We start from the raw sequence: 12710 nt of genomic DNA, 5'->3' as shown, positions 1-12710 counted from the left end.
CTGGGACTACAGCTCCACCTGTGGGGAGCTACACCATCTTTGCTGCACCACACCATCAGCCCCAGTGGATCTGCATGCAGCGTTGGCTCAACATCTTACTTGCCAAACACCACGGGTGGCGTCACAAACTATTCAACTAAGCTATAACACTATTGACATCACCGCCATTAATATTGGGCGCCCAGGGCCACGGACCGGGTCACCGCTGCTGTGACACATCCCCCTGACAACGGCCCGGTACCGAGTACCCCGCTGCCCTGGGTGTGAGGGGCGACCCGCAATCACAGTCATCTGTGGAGAGGGAATACTCTCACCAAGGGCAGGCACCTACTGGCCCAATGTTTTGGAGTTTCAGCTTCACTGGACAAAGACCATCAGGATGTTCTGCACAACTGCAGCGATACCGCAATCCCATCTCATGGCTGAGTTCCGGCATTTGTTTAGGCTGCCAAACATGGTCAACCTTCACACATTCTGCACAAGTAGCTGCATAGGTAGCAACAGGCTGGCAAACGGGTGGTCTTTAAAAGGACAGGGCCAGATGTGACGATTTCCTCACACGTGTCACCCATCTGGTCTGCTCCTGGAAGCATGGAAGGGAAGTATTTCAGGAGAATCTAGGTTTGGCTAGTCGAAGACCATTCAGAAGGCCACCAGAAGGGCCTGTAGGTCTGAGGTGATAGACGCCCCCATTTCCCATAAGGCAATGAGCCATGCCAGGACATCTGATAAGTAGGACATTAGGAATCCCACCTTGAACCGATCTGAAGAAAACTGCTGGCTGAAAACTTCACAGTGCCACATGCATTACTCCAGGAACCCATGGCACTGCTTCGAATCCTCATAGTACCGAGGCGGATAAGACAGGATGGGTTCTATTAAGGGAGCACAAGTTTCAGATTGTACAGATGACAGGGCTTCTAATCGGGCATCTAGTGCCTTGGACATGCAGTCAGCTGAAGTGTATTGCAGCATACAGACCCATCATGTTAGTCCGCCGCAATACACGCTGCCATGAAGGTCATATACCAAGATGAGGCCCAGGATGGGATGTGTACCAGGATGGGGCCCAGGATGAGGGCCATATTGCAGGATGAGGTTCATATATCAGGATGAGGACCATATACCAGTATGAGAGCCATATACCAGGATGGGAACATATACCAGGATGGGGACATGTACCAGGATGGGGATATATAACAGGATGGAGACATATACCAGGATGTGGCCCAGATGAGGGTCATATACCAGAATGGGGACATATTCTAGGATAAGGGAACTATACCAGTATATGGGACATACACCTGGATTGTGCAATGTGTACCAGGATGGGGGACATGTACCAGGATGGGGACTATGTACCAGGATGGGGACCATATACCTAGATAGGAACCATATACCAGGATGGAGGCCATATACCAGGATGGGCTGTGCATTATACTACATGTAAGACTATGGGCTGTGCATTAATATTAATATTTATTTAAATAGCGCCATTGATTCCATGGTGCTGTACATGAGAAGGGGTTACATACAAATTACAGATATCACTTACAGTAAACAAACTAACAATCACAGACTGATACTGAGGGGAGAGAGGACCCTGCCCTTTCAGGCTTACATTCTACAGGATGGCGGAGAAGGAGACAGTAAGTTGGGGGGTTGCAGCAGCTCCAGTGATGGTGAGGCGGTAGCTCCTCCAGTAGTGGTGAGGAGGTAGCGGGATCATTGCAGGCTGTAGGCTTTCCTGAAGAGATGGATTTTCAGGTTCCGTCTGAAGGATCCGAGTGTGGTTGATAGCCGGACGTGTTGGGGCAAAGAAATTCAGAGGATGGGGGCTATTCGTGCGAAGTCTTGGAGGCGGTTGGGTGAAGAGCGAATAAGTGTGGAGGAGAGAAGGAGGTCTTGGGAGGATCGGAGATTACGTGAGGGAAGATATCGGGAGATTAATTCAGAGATATGTGGAGGAGACAGGTGATACACTGTGTTCCAAATTATTATGCAAATTGGATTTAAGTGTCATAAAGATGTTATTTTTTGTTTTTCAAATAAACTCATAGATGGTATTGTGTATCAGGACTCTTTGGATCACTGAAATCAATCTCAAATGCCTGTGATAATTAGTTTACCAGGTGAGCTCAATTAAAAGAAAACTACTTAAGAATGATGTTCCACATTATTAAGCAGGGCACAGGTTTCAAGGAATTTAGGAAATAAAAAGGATCTCTCTGCTGCTGAAAAGCATCAAATAGTGCAATGCCTTGGTCAAGAGATGAAAACATTAGATATTTCCCGAAAATTTAAACGTGATCATTGTACTGTTAAGAGATTTGTGGTTGATTCTGAGCACAGACAAGTTTGTGCTGATAAAATCAGAATGAGGAAGGTTTCTACCAGGCAAGTTCATTGGATTAAGAAAGTGGCTGCTAAAAAGCCATTACAAACCAGCAAACAGATATTTAAAGCTGCTGGTGCCTCTGGAGTCCCTCGAACCTCAAGGTGTAGGATCCTTCAAAGGCTTGCTGTGGTGCATAAATCTACTATTCGGCCACCCCTAAACAGTGTTCACAAGCAGAAATGGTTGCATTGGGCCCAGACATACATGAAGACTAATTTTCAAACAGTCTTGTTTACTGATGAGTGTCGAGTAACCCTTTATGATCCAGATGGATGGATTAGTGGATGGTTGGTGGATGGCCACTATGTCCCAACAAGGCTGCGACGTCAGCAAGGAGGTGGAGGAGTCATGTTTTGGGCCGGAATAATGGGGAAACAGCTGGTAGGGCTCTTTAAGGTTCCTGAAGGTGTGAAAATGACCTCTGCAAAGTATATAGAGTTTCTGACTGACAGCTATCTTCCATGGTATAAAAAGCAGAAACGTGCCTTCAGGAGCAAAATCATCTTCATGCATGACAATGCACCATCTCATGCTGCAAAGAATACCTCTGAGTCATTGACTGCTATAGGCATAAAAGGAGATAAACTCATGGTGTGGCCACCATCTTCCCCTGACCTCAACCCTATAGAGAACCTTTAGAGTATCATCAAGCAAAAGATCTATGAGGGTGGGAGGCAGTTCACATCCAAACAGCAGCTCTGGGAGGCTATTCTGACTTCATGCAAAGAAATACAAGCAGAAACTCTCCAAAAACTCACAATTTCAATGGATGCAAGAATTGTGAAGGTGATATCAAAGAAGGGTTCCTATGTTAACATGTAACTTGGCCTGTTAAGCTATTTAACTACAAAATATCCTTTTTGTTCAGTGAATGTGACCACCTAATGCTGCAAATTCCACAAATGAGCATTTTCAGTTCTTTAAAACATATCAAATGTTTAGAAATTCTACTGTGCCTAATAATTTGGAACAGTGCAATTTGAGCTTTTATTCATTTTGGAGATTATACTGTTATTATTGGGAGGTTTCTTCAATAAAATTTGATGTATACTCTAACCGGTGATGACTTTTATTAGACTGACTGTCATTTGTACAGACTATTTAGGAAAATCAGAGAAAAATATCAGTTGCATAATAATTTGGAACACAGTGTAGATGGCCTTGTAGGTCAGTATTAGTAATTTGAATTGGATACGCTGAGGGAATGGAAGCCAGTGAAGAGATTTGCAGAGGGGAGAAGCGGAGGAGAGAGATGAATTAGTCAGGCAGCAGAGTTAAGGATGGACTGGAGAGGTGCGAGGGTGTTAGCAGGGAGGCCACAGAAAAGGATGTTGCAGTAATCGAGACGCGAGATGATGAGGGTATGCACAAGCATTTTAGTAGAGTGAGGGTTGACAAAGGGACGGATTCTGGAAATATTTCTGAGCTGGAGGTGGAGAGAACGGATGTGCGGTTTGAAGGACAGGGCAGAGTCAAGGGTTACTCCGAGGCAGCGGACCTCCGGTACGGGGGAAAGCGTGATGTCGTCAATTGTGATAGATAGGTCAGGTAAGAAGGATCTGTGAAATGGGGGAAAGATGATCAGTTCAGATTTGTCCACATTCAGTTTGAGGAAGCGGGAGGAGAAGAAGGAGAATATGGCTGATAGACACTCCGGGATTCTGGACAGCAGAGAGGTGATGTCTGGGCCAGAGAGGTAGATCTGAGTGTCATCGGCATAAAGATGGTACTGGAATCCATGGGACTTTATGAGTTGCCAAAGGCCAAGTGTATAGATTGAGAAGAGTAGGGGTCCTAGAACAGAGCCTTGGGGGACTCCAACAGAGAGAGGGTTGGATGAGGAGATAGTGTGGGAGTGGGAGATGCTGAATGTGCGGTTGGAGAGGTATGTGGAGATCCAGGATAGGGCAAGGTCTTTGATGCCAAAGGAAGAGAGGATCTGTAGTGTAGGAGGCAGTGGTCAACTGTGTCGAAGGCAGAGGACAGGTCTAGAAGGAGGAGTATAGAGTATTGTCCGTTCGCTTTGGCTGTAAGCAGGTCGTTAGTAATTTTGGTCAGGGCTGTCTCAGTGGAGTGATGGGGGCGGAAACCAGATTGTAGATTGTCAAAGAGCAGGTTAGATGAGAGATGGGAGGAAAGTTCAGCGTGGACGTGCTGCTCCAGGAGTTTGGAAGCGAATGGGAGCAGCGATATTGGACGATAGCTGGACATAGCGGTTGGGTCGAGGGTTGGCTTTTTGAGGATAGGCGTGATTGTAGCATGCTTGAAAGCAAAAGGGAAGGTACCGGAAGTTAGTGATAGGTTGAAGAGGTGGGTTAGAGATGGGATAAGAGTGGTGGCGAGGTTGGGCAGGAGGTGGGATGGGATGGGGTCAAGTGCACAAGTGGTGAGGTGTGATTTGGAGAGAAGATGAGCAAGCTCCCCTTCAGTGATGTTGGATAAGGAGGTTATGGGGTTTGGGCATTGGTCTGGTATACAAAGGGGTTGTGGTGGTTGAATAATAAAGACTTGCCGTGTTTGTTCTATCTTGTTTTTGAAGTGCATGGCGAAGTCCTCAGCAGAGATTAGGGAAGTTGGAGGGGGCAATGGTGGGCGGAGGAGGGAGTTAAAAGTATTTAACAACTGTTTGGGGTTGTGGGATAAGGAAGATACAAGGAATGTGAAGTAGGCTTGTTTAGCAGAGGTGAGAGCTGATTTGAATGCGAGTGTTGCTTGTTTAAGTGCAGTGAAGTCGTCTTGGGAATGTGTTTTCTTCCAGCACTGTTCAGCAATTCTGTATACTACATGGATGACTATGAGCTGTACATTATACTACATGGAGGACTATGGACTGTGCATTATTGTGTATGGAGGTCTTTGGGGGGCGCATTATACTGTATGGAGGATTATGGGAAATGCATCATGCGTCTGCTATGGGGCACCCATGGTGAGTACAATGGTTAACTTTTTTTCTATACATTAAAGAATAGCAGCAGAATGGGGGGATATACTGTATATACCAGGATGGCGGGCGGATATACACTCACTGGCCACTTTATTAGGTACACCTGTCCAACTGTGTGTTAAGACTTAATTTCTAATCAGCCAATCACATGGCGGCAACTCAGTGCATTTAGGCATGTAGACATGGTCAAGACAATCTCCTGCAGTTCAAACCGAGCATCAGTATGGGGAAGAAAGGTGATTTGAGTGCCTTTGAACGTGGCATGATTGTTGGTGCCAGAAGGGCTGGTCTGAGAATTTCAGAAACTGCTGATCTACTGGGATTTTCACGCACAACCATCTCTAGGGTTTACAGAGATTGGTCCGAAAAAGAAAAAAAATCCAGTGAGCGGCAGTTCTGTGGCCGGAAATGCCATGTTGATGCCAGAGGTCAGAGGAGAATGGGCAGACTGGTTCGAGCTGATAGAAAGGCAACAGTGACTCAAATTGCCACCCGTTACAACCAAGGTAGGCAGAAGAGCATCTCTGAACGCACAGTGCGTCGAACTTTGAGGCAGATGGGCTACAGCAGCAGAAGACCACACTGGGTACCACTCCTCTCAGCTAAGAACAGGAAACTGAGGCTACAATTTGCACAAGCTCATCGAAATTGGACAGTAGAAGATTGGAAAAACGTTGCCTGGTCTGATGAGTCTCGATTTCTGCTGCGACATTCGGATGGTAGGGTCAGAATTTGGCGTAAACAACATGAAAGCATGGATCCATCCTGCCTTGTATCAACGGTTCAGGCTGGTGGTGGTGGTGTCATGGTGTGGGGAATTTTTTCTGGGCACTCTTTGGGCCCCTTGGTACCAATTGAGCATCGTTGCAACGCCACAGCCTACCTGAGTATTGTTGCTGACCATGTCCATCCCTTTATGACCACAATGTACCCAACATCTGATGGCTACTTTCAGCAGGATAATGCGCCATGTCATAAAGCTCGAATCATCTCAGATTGGTTTCTTGAACATGACAATGAGTTTACTGTACTCAAATGGCCTCCTCAGTCACCAGATCTCAATCCAATAGAGCATCTTTGGGATGTGGTGGAACGGGAGATTCGCATCAGGGATGTGCAGCCGACAAATCTGCGCCAACTGTGTGATGCCATCATGTCAATATGGTCCAAAATCTCTGAGGAATGCTTCCAGCACCTTGTTGAATCTCTGCCACGAAGAATTGAGGCAGTTCTGAAGGCAAAAGGGGGTCCAACCCCTTACTAGCATGGTGTACCTAATAAAGTGGCCAGTGAGTGCATATATACCAGGATGGAGCGCAAGATATGGGACATATACTAGGATGGAGGGCATATATATAATGAGGGTCATATATACTTGGATGCGAGTGAGAGGTACCATGTGCCCCGTGGCTGAAAGTAGAGCACACGGGCCTCCTAGAAAGAGCAGGGTAGCAGATGAGCTTCTACAGCCTACCTGGCCCATTGCTGATGATCACCTCAGGTTGGACCCTGCAAGTGCCGCAGCCCTGCTCATCCCGGCTGCACCAACCTATGAACTAGGGGCTTAGCAGAAGATATCGGAGACTGACCTCTGCCACCAGAAGATGAACCGTTGTTTGCAGGACCCCACTGGAACAGCACCGCACCGGCCGTTGTCGGTGCCTCTGCTCTCCAAGCTTCAGCAGCAGACTGGGAAGCCTTTGACACGATAAGTGATTTAAGGAAGTGCCACTATCTTGTTTATTGCTCATTAACTCTGCCAATTGCCTACCCTTGAACTGTTTAACCCTCATTTAACTGTTTATCTCCCTTTTTGGAGTATCCCCTGTTAAATTAAAACTGTTAACCCTTGCTCTGCCTCTCTTGCGTCAATGCATCTCGCAACCTGCTTACATTTGGCATAGTCAGCAGGATGCAGTCCACAAGCGCAGAGACAACAGACCAAGCGGCCATAGGTGCCCCGAGGTCCAGTTTGCCTTTGGGGGCCATGCAATTGTGGGAGGAAAGGCCCCCGTCGAGTGTCCGGGCCGGAAGCAGAGGAGCCGCCATCTGGGTTCTGGGGGAAACTGTTCCCGGGGGACAGGATTTGAGGACGGACCGTTGTGACAGACAGATGGGCTGGGGGAGGAACCGTTATAAAGGAGGTGGGGAATTCCCCAGACAATGAGTCAGCCGACCAGGACAGAGACAGCAGGAGAGCGTGGGAGTGACTGCCAGCTAGAGCGACTCACCAGCGCTAGGGAGGACGCCCACTGAGGACTCCAGAGGGATGGTATCCGGAGAACCATCCGAGACTTGTTACCCCGCTCCAGCCCGCGGCCACTGCGGCCCCAGTGTGGCTCGCGGCCACTGTTGCCTCCCCTCTGCCCGCGGCTGCGGCCTATCCGCGGTCGCCCGCGGCCGCCTCTCCTGATCCCGCAGCCGCAGTTTGTTTCCTGCCACCCGCGGCCGCCCTGCTCTCACTGGTGGCCACGGCCAGCACCATGTCCTCGGCGGCCACCACTGACCCGCTCCGGTCCACAGCAGGGGCTGGACCGCTGCTGATCGTGGACTCCCCATCACAGCCGTTAGCTGCGCAGGTGGCCTGTGACTCGCCACCATACATCACTACCGCCTGCTCCGGCCCGGGAGCTGCAGCCCATCCGTCCAAGGACTCCGCCGGGGCCTGTGGGGCTCCAGTGTCCTCAGCGCACCGGAGAGCGCGAAGACTGCGTCAACGCCTCAGCATCTGGGCCCAGCAACTACTCCGCTGAAAGATCACTAGCCCGAACGGCGAGGGACGTCTGGACGGCTAAGTAGACTCTAGACTTAAGGACCCGTAGTCGGCCATACCATGGCCCTATAGTGACCGGCTGTTGCCGGGAGTAGTCGTGTTCTACACCGCTGTGTTTGCTTGTTTAGAGCCCCTGTGTGGGCAACCTGTGTTACCCCTGTTTCGGTGATCAGGCCGTGACTAAGGAAAGTCCCCTCAAGTCTCATAAACGTTATTATAAAAAGCACCGGAGTTGTCTCGTGACTCGACACTGCATCCTGCGTACCTGCTAGCACTACATTATCTCCCAAAATTCACTAGGAGCAATTCATTGCTGTGGGACTGGACTGAGCGGGTCAAGGAGATGCTGAGAATGCACCCTATGACCCCTGCTATGCAGGCAGAGATTGCTGTGATGGCCCTGGACGGAGAAGCCAGATGTGAGGGGGAGTCTGTGACCCAGTATGTGAATGCCTTGCAAGAGATCCACTCAACAATTACTAAGCAGGATGATGTGGGTGTGGGGTCCCCGATGTGATCTTGAGAGACCAACTGATAGCTGGTCTTAGAAGCCCATTGCAAGCAGGCCCCGCAAGAGCACTTGTGCGTTAATCGCCACATGTTTTTTATAGAACTGATGTGGAGACATTGGACATTATGCCCGAGGGTGTGCAAAGCATGGGAGGCCACTCACCCGGCAGCCTTTAAACTATTGGGCTCCATGGCCGGGGGGCGACGCTTGGAGCCTGAACAGCCAAGAAGGGGAGCAGGTAGTCCCAAAAGTTTAGTTTCCCTGAGCCCTCTCATATAGGCCGAAATGGACAGTCGGGCCGTTCCTTGCTTAGTTGACACTAGTTCCCAGGTCACGACCATGCCCAAAGCATACTTCAGACGTCATTTTTCAGGGGTCACATGGCCCGAATGGGGCCCCGTGATTAAGCTGAAGGCGGCTAATGAATTTGCCCATCCCGGTCGCAGGGGTGGTCTCGATGCAAGTTACTGTATGCGGCAAAGATGTAGGCCGAAAAGATATAGTGCTGCTTGCCGGTGACTTTGATGATGGCCCTCCGGTGACCCTGGGAATGAATTTGTTAACAGAACTCAGAACCTTGCTGATCAGATGCCATTCTGGACCTGTGGAGCCCTCAAACCCCACAAAGGAATGTGTTCCAGCAATTGATTCGAGTCGCCCAGGTGCAGGAGACGTCAAGTGATGGAAAGATCCTTGGAAAGGTGGGTGTCCCTGTTTCTGCCAAACTCATCTTACTGCCGGGTCACACGGTGCTCACCCTGCCTGTACGAGCCAGTACACAGCTTGAAGGGGTGGAAGTCCAGATTGAGCCAACCGCAGCAGACCAGATACCCCCCGGACTCCTCGTTGCTCGGACCTTGGCCACTGTTCGTGATGTTAACCTAGTGGTGCGGTGTGTCAACCTAGGGGAAGACAGCTTGAATCTTTCGTCCAGGAGTGAGGTGGCATAGGTGCTGGGCATGCCTGGAGAACTGGTGCTGCCAGAGACTGCCCAGTTAGCACTTCAACCGGCATAACCGTGGACTGTAACTGTTACCATAACCCCAGAGCAGCCGCCTGGAAGCACAAGAGTGGGGCACTGGATCTTGGAACAGATGGGGGCTGAACTGTCGCGACTCTCCCTGCAACAGGTGCAACAAGTGGAGGCCATGCTGGAGCGCTACCAGGATGTCTTCGCTCATCATGAGGATGACTTCGGTGCACCACTGCCATAACCCACGAGATACCTACAGGAAGTACTGCCACAATTCGAGAAAGATACCACCAGATCCCACCCCAGATGTATGAAGAGGTGAAAGAAATGTTTTCCCACAAGCTGCAGAGTGGAGGTTTTTGGGTGAGTCAAAACCCATGGGCCGCCCCCATTGTGCTAGTGCAAAAAAAAGACGGAACCCTGCCCTTCTGTGTCGACTACTTGCGACTGAATGCCTGTACGGTACGAGAATCATATCCTCTTCCTAGGATTGTGGAATCCTTGTCTGCCATAGGAAAAGTGAAATACTTCTCGTCCCTAGATCTGGCCAGCGGATATTGGCAGATGCCCATTGCCGAACATGATCGGCCAAAGACAGTGTTCATTCTGCCTATGGGATTAATTGAGTTCAATCGAATGCCCTTAGGACTGACCAATGCCCCTGGGACGTCTCAACGCTTGATGGAGAGGTGCTTGGGGGATCTGAACTTTGAAGCAATGAAAAGATAGCAGCAGTTCAGGACTGGCCCACCCCGAAGACAGTGAAGGATTTGCGGTCTTTTATGGGGCTTACTGGATATTGCCGGAGGTTCGTAAAAAACTTCACTCGCATCGCTAATCCGTTGTTAGAGCTGCTCAAAGCAGTACTGTACGGGGTGAAGAATCGAACTATCCAGTGGGGGAGCCGCCAGAAGGAAGCCTTCCGGGCTTTGAAGATGGCCCTGACAGAAGCTCCGATACTGGCCTACGCCGATTTCTCACAACCCTTCATTTTACACACCGACGGAAGTCTCCATGGTCTAGGGGCCGTGCTCTCTCAAGAGCAAGATGGGAAAGAGCGAGTGATTGCCTATGAGAGCCAATCTCCCCACAACTCAGAGCGCAACCCCGACAACTACAGCTCCTTCAAACTGGAGCTGCTGGCGCTGGTATGGGCAGTGACTGAAAAGTTTGCTGAATACCTGTCAGAGTCCGAAGTCTTGGTGCAAACCAACAACAACCTGTTGGCTCATCTAGAAAATGCCAAACAGGGAGCCCTATAACAAAGATGGGTGGCCTGCAAGGCAAAATGCCGGTACAAGATTGCGTATTGGAAAGGAGCTGAGAATACACATGATGATGCCTTATCCAGTGTGACACATGAGAGCCCATGCCGTGATCGGGATGAATAATTGGAGGCAGAAGAGATTTTGGGCTTCCGGGACTTCGCCACGTCAATGGCGACAACGCAGGGACAGATCGGCGAGGCGTCTGGGGAACAGGTGCAAGGACAACCTCGAGATGATTGGGTACAGCTGCAGCAGGAAGACACAGAACTTGCCCAGCTGAGACAGTGGGAAGCATTGAAGCAGCTCCCTAGCCGAGATGAAAGAGGTGCTTTGTCCCCAGAGGCTTTGCAGATTCTCAGACAATGGGAGAGACTCCAATTGAAGGATGGTCTGCTGCATAGGAAAGTGCAGTTGGTGCGTGAGTTTTGGGTCACTTGGCAAGTGATGCTCCTCGAGAAGCTAATCCGCATAGTGGCCACGGAGGTTCATGAGAGGGGGGCTCACTTTGGTCTGGAGAAGACATTCCAGTGGATACAGAAGTTGGTCTATCACCCCCACTTGAAGTCTGTTAGAAGAAGCCTGTCAGCGATGCCAAAGCTGTGAGTTAGCCAAAACCCCAGAACAAAGAGCTCTGTTCTGAATTCTCTTGATCTGACTTCTGAGTTGGGGCTCCCTCTGGTGGTTACTGCGGGTAGTGGAGCTGGCCGGGTTGAGAGAAGTCTGACACCTGATGACGATGATTGGAAATCAGGGGTTACTGACTGGGAGGATATAAGTGAGCAGGCTTCCCTCAGTTGCTGCTGGTGATTAGTTTCTTCCTGTGCATTTTGAGGTCTGCTGTATCCTGCCTGATCCTGCATTTTTCAGTTAAGTTGTTCTTTTGCTAGTCCTTTGCATCTGATCTGGTTTTGCCTCTTTCTGCTTTGCTGTGAGGGTTCAGCATGCTCCCTGCTGGGCAGTGCTGGACCCCGCTCCATATGTTACAGCTTGTGTCAGTTTGTTCAGTCCCCTGTTATATTAGTCTCTTTTGCCTTGCTGCCAGTTCACACCAGAATGCTGATATAGTGGTGGAGAGGCCGTGAGACCTCAGTGTTTTTTGTACATCAGACGTGCTGGATTTTTTAGGGGTTTTGCATGATTGGTGATTGCAGACAATGTCTTTCCTTTCCTATGCTGTCTAGACAGTTTGGGCCCCATCATTTGCTCAGTCTATTTTCTGCCAGCGTTTGTGCCTCATCTTGTCTCACCGACATTATATGTTTGTGGGCTATCTATTTCTTTGAGGTTATACTCCAGGGCAGTTTTGATTTCACCTTTCTTGCTTTAAGCTTAGTTAGTTCTCCGGCTTAGCCGAGGCATCTAGGGCATCGTAGGTACGCCCCATGGCTACTGCTAGTTGTGTTGTTAGGATCAGGGGTCTGCAATCCGCTAAGTTACCAACCTTTCTGGTTTCCTGGTGGCCTAGCCTATACCTGCCATCCTCCTCGGTGACCTATTCATAACAGAATCAACAGCCAAAACTGTAGACTCTAGGGTACGCTAAAGAAGGAAAGAATTGTAAAAAATAGAAAAAATAAAAAAGTTTCAGAATTTTTTAATATATTTTTTCCTCTTTTTCTCTGGGGCCGTAGGAGGATTTTTTCTTTAATGGAGACTAAGCAATTGTCTGATCGTGTTGAGCAGCTCGCTGCTGAAGTGTGGGGAATTTCTGCCTATCTCACTCAAAAATCTGCTGTAGAACCAAAGATCCCTACTCCTGATGTGTTTTCTGGGGATCGGTCTAAATTTTTGAATTTTAAGAATAATTGTAAACTATTTTTCACTTTGAAACCTAACTCATCGG

The sequence above is a fragment of the Dendrobates tinctorius genome, unplaced genomic scaffold (assembly GCF_039654945.1).
Source record: "Dendrobates tinctorius isolate UK_male_01 unplaced genomic scaffold, ASM3965494v1 ptg000015l, whole genome shotgun sequence".
Classification (NCBI taxonomy): domain Eukaryota; kingdom Metazoa; phylum Chordata; class Amphibia; order Anura; family Dendrobatidae; genus Dendrobates; species Dendrobates tinctorius.
This window is presented reverse-complemented; position numbering follows the sequence as displayed.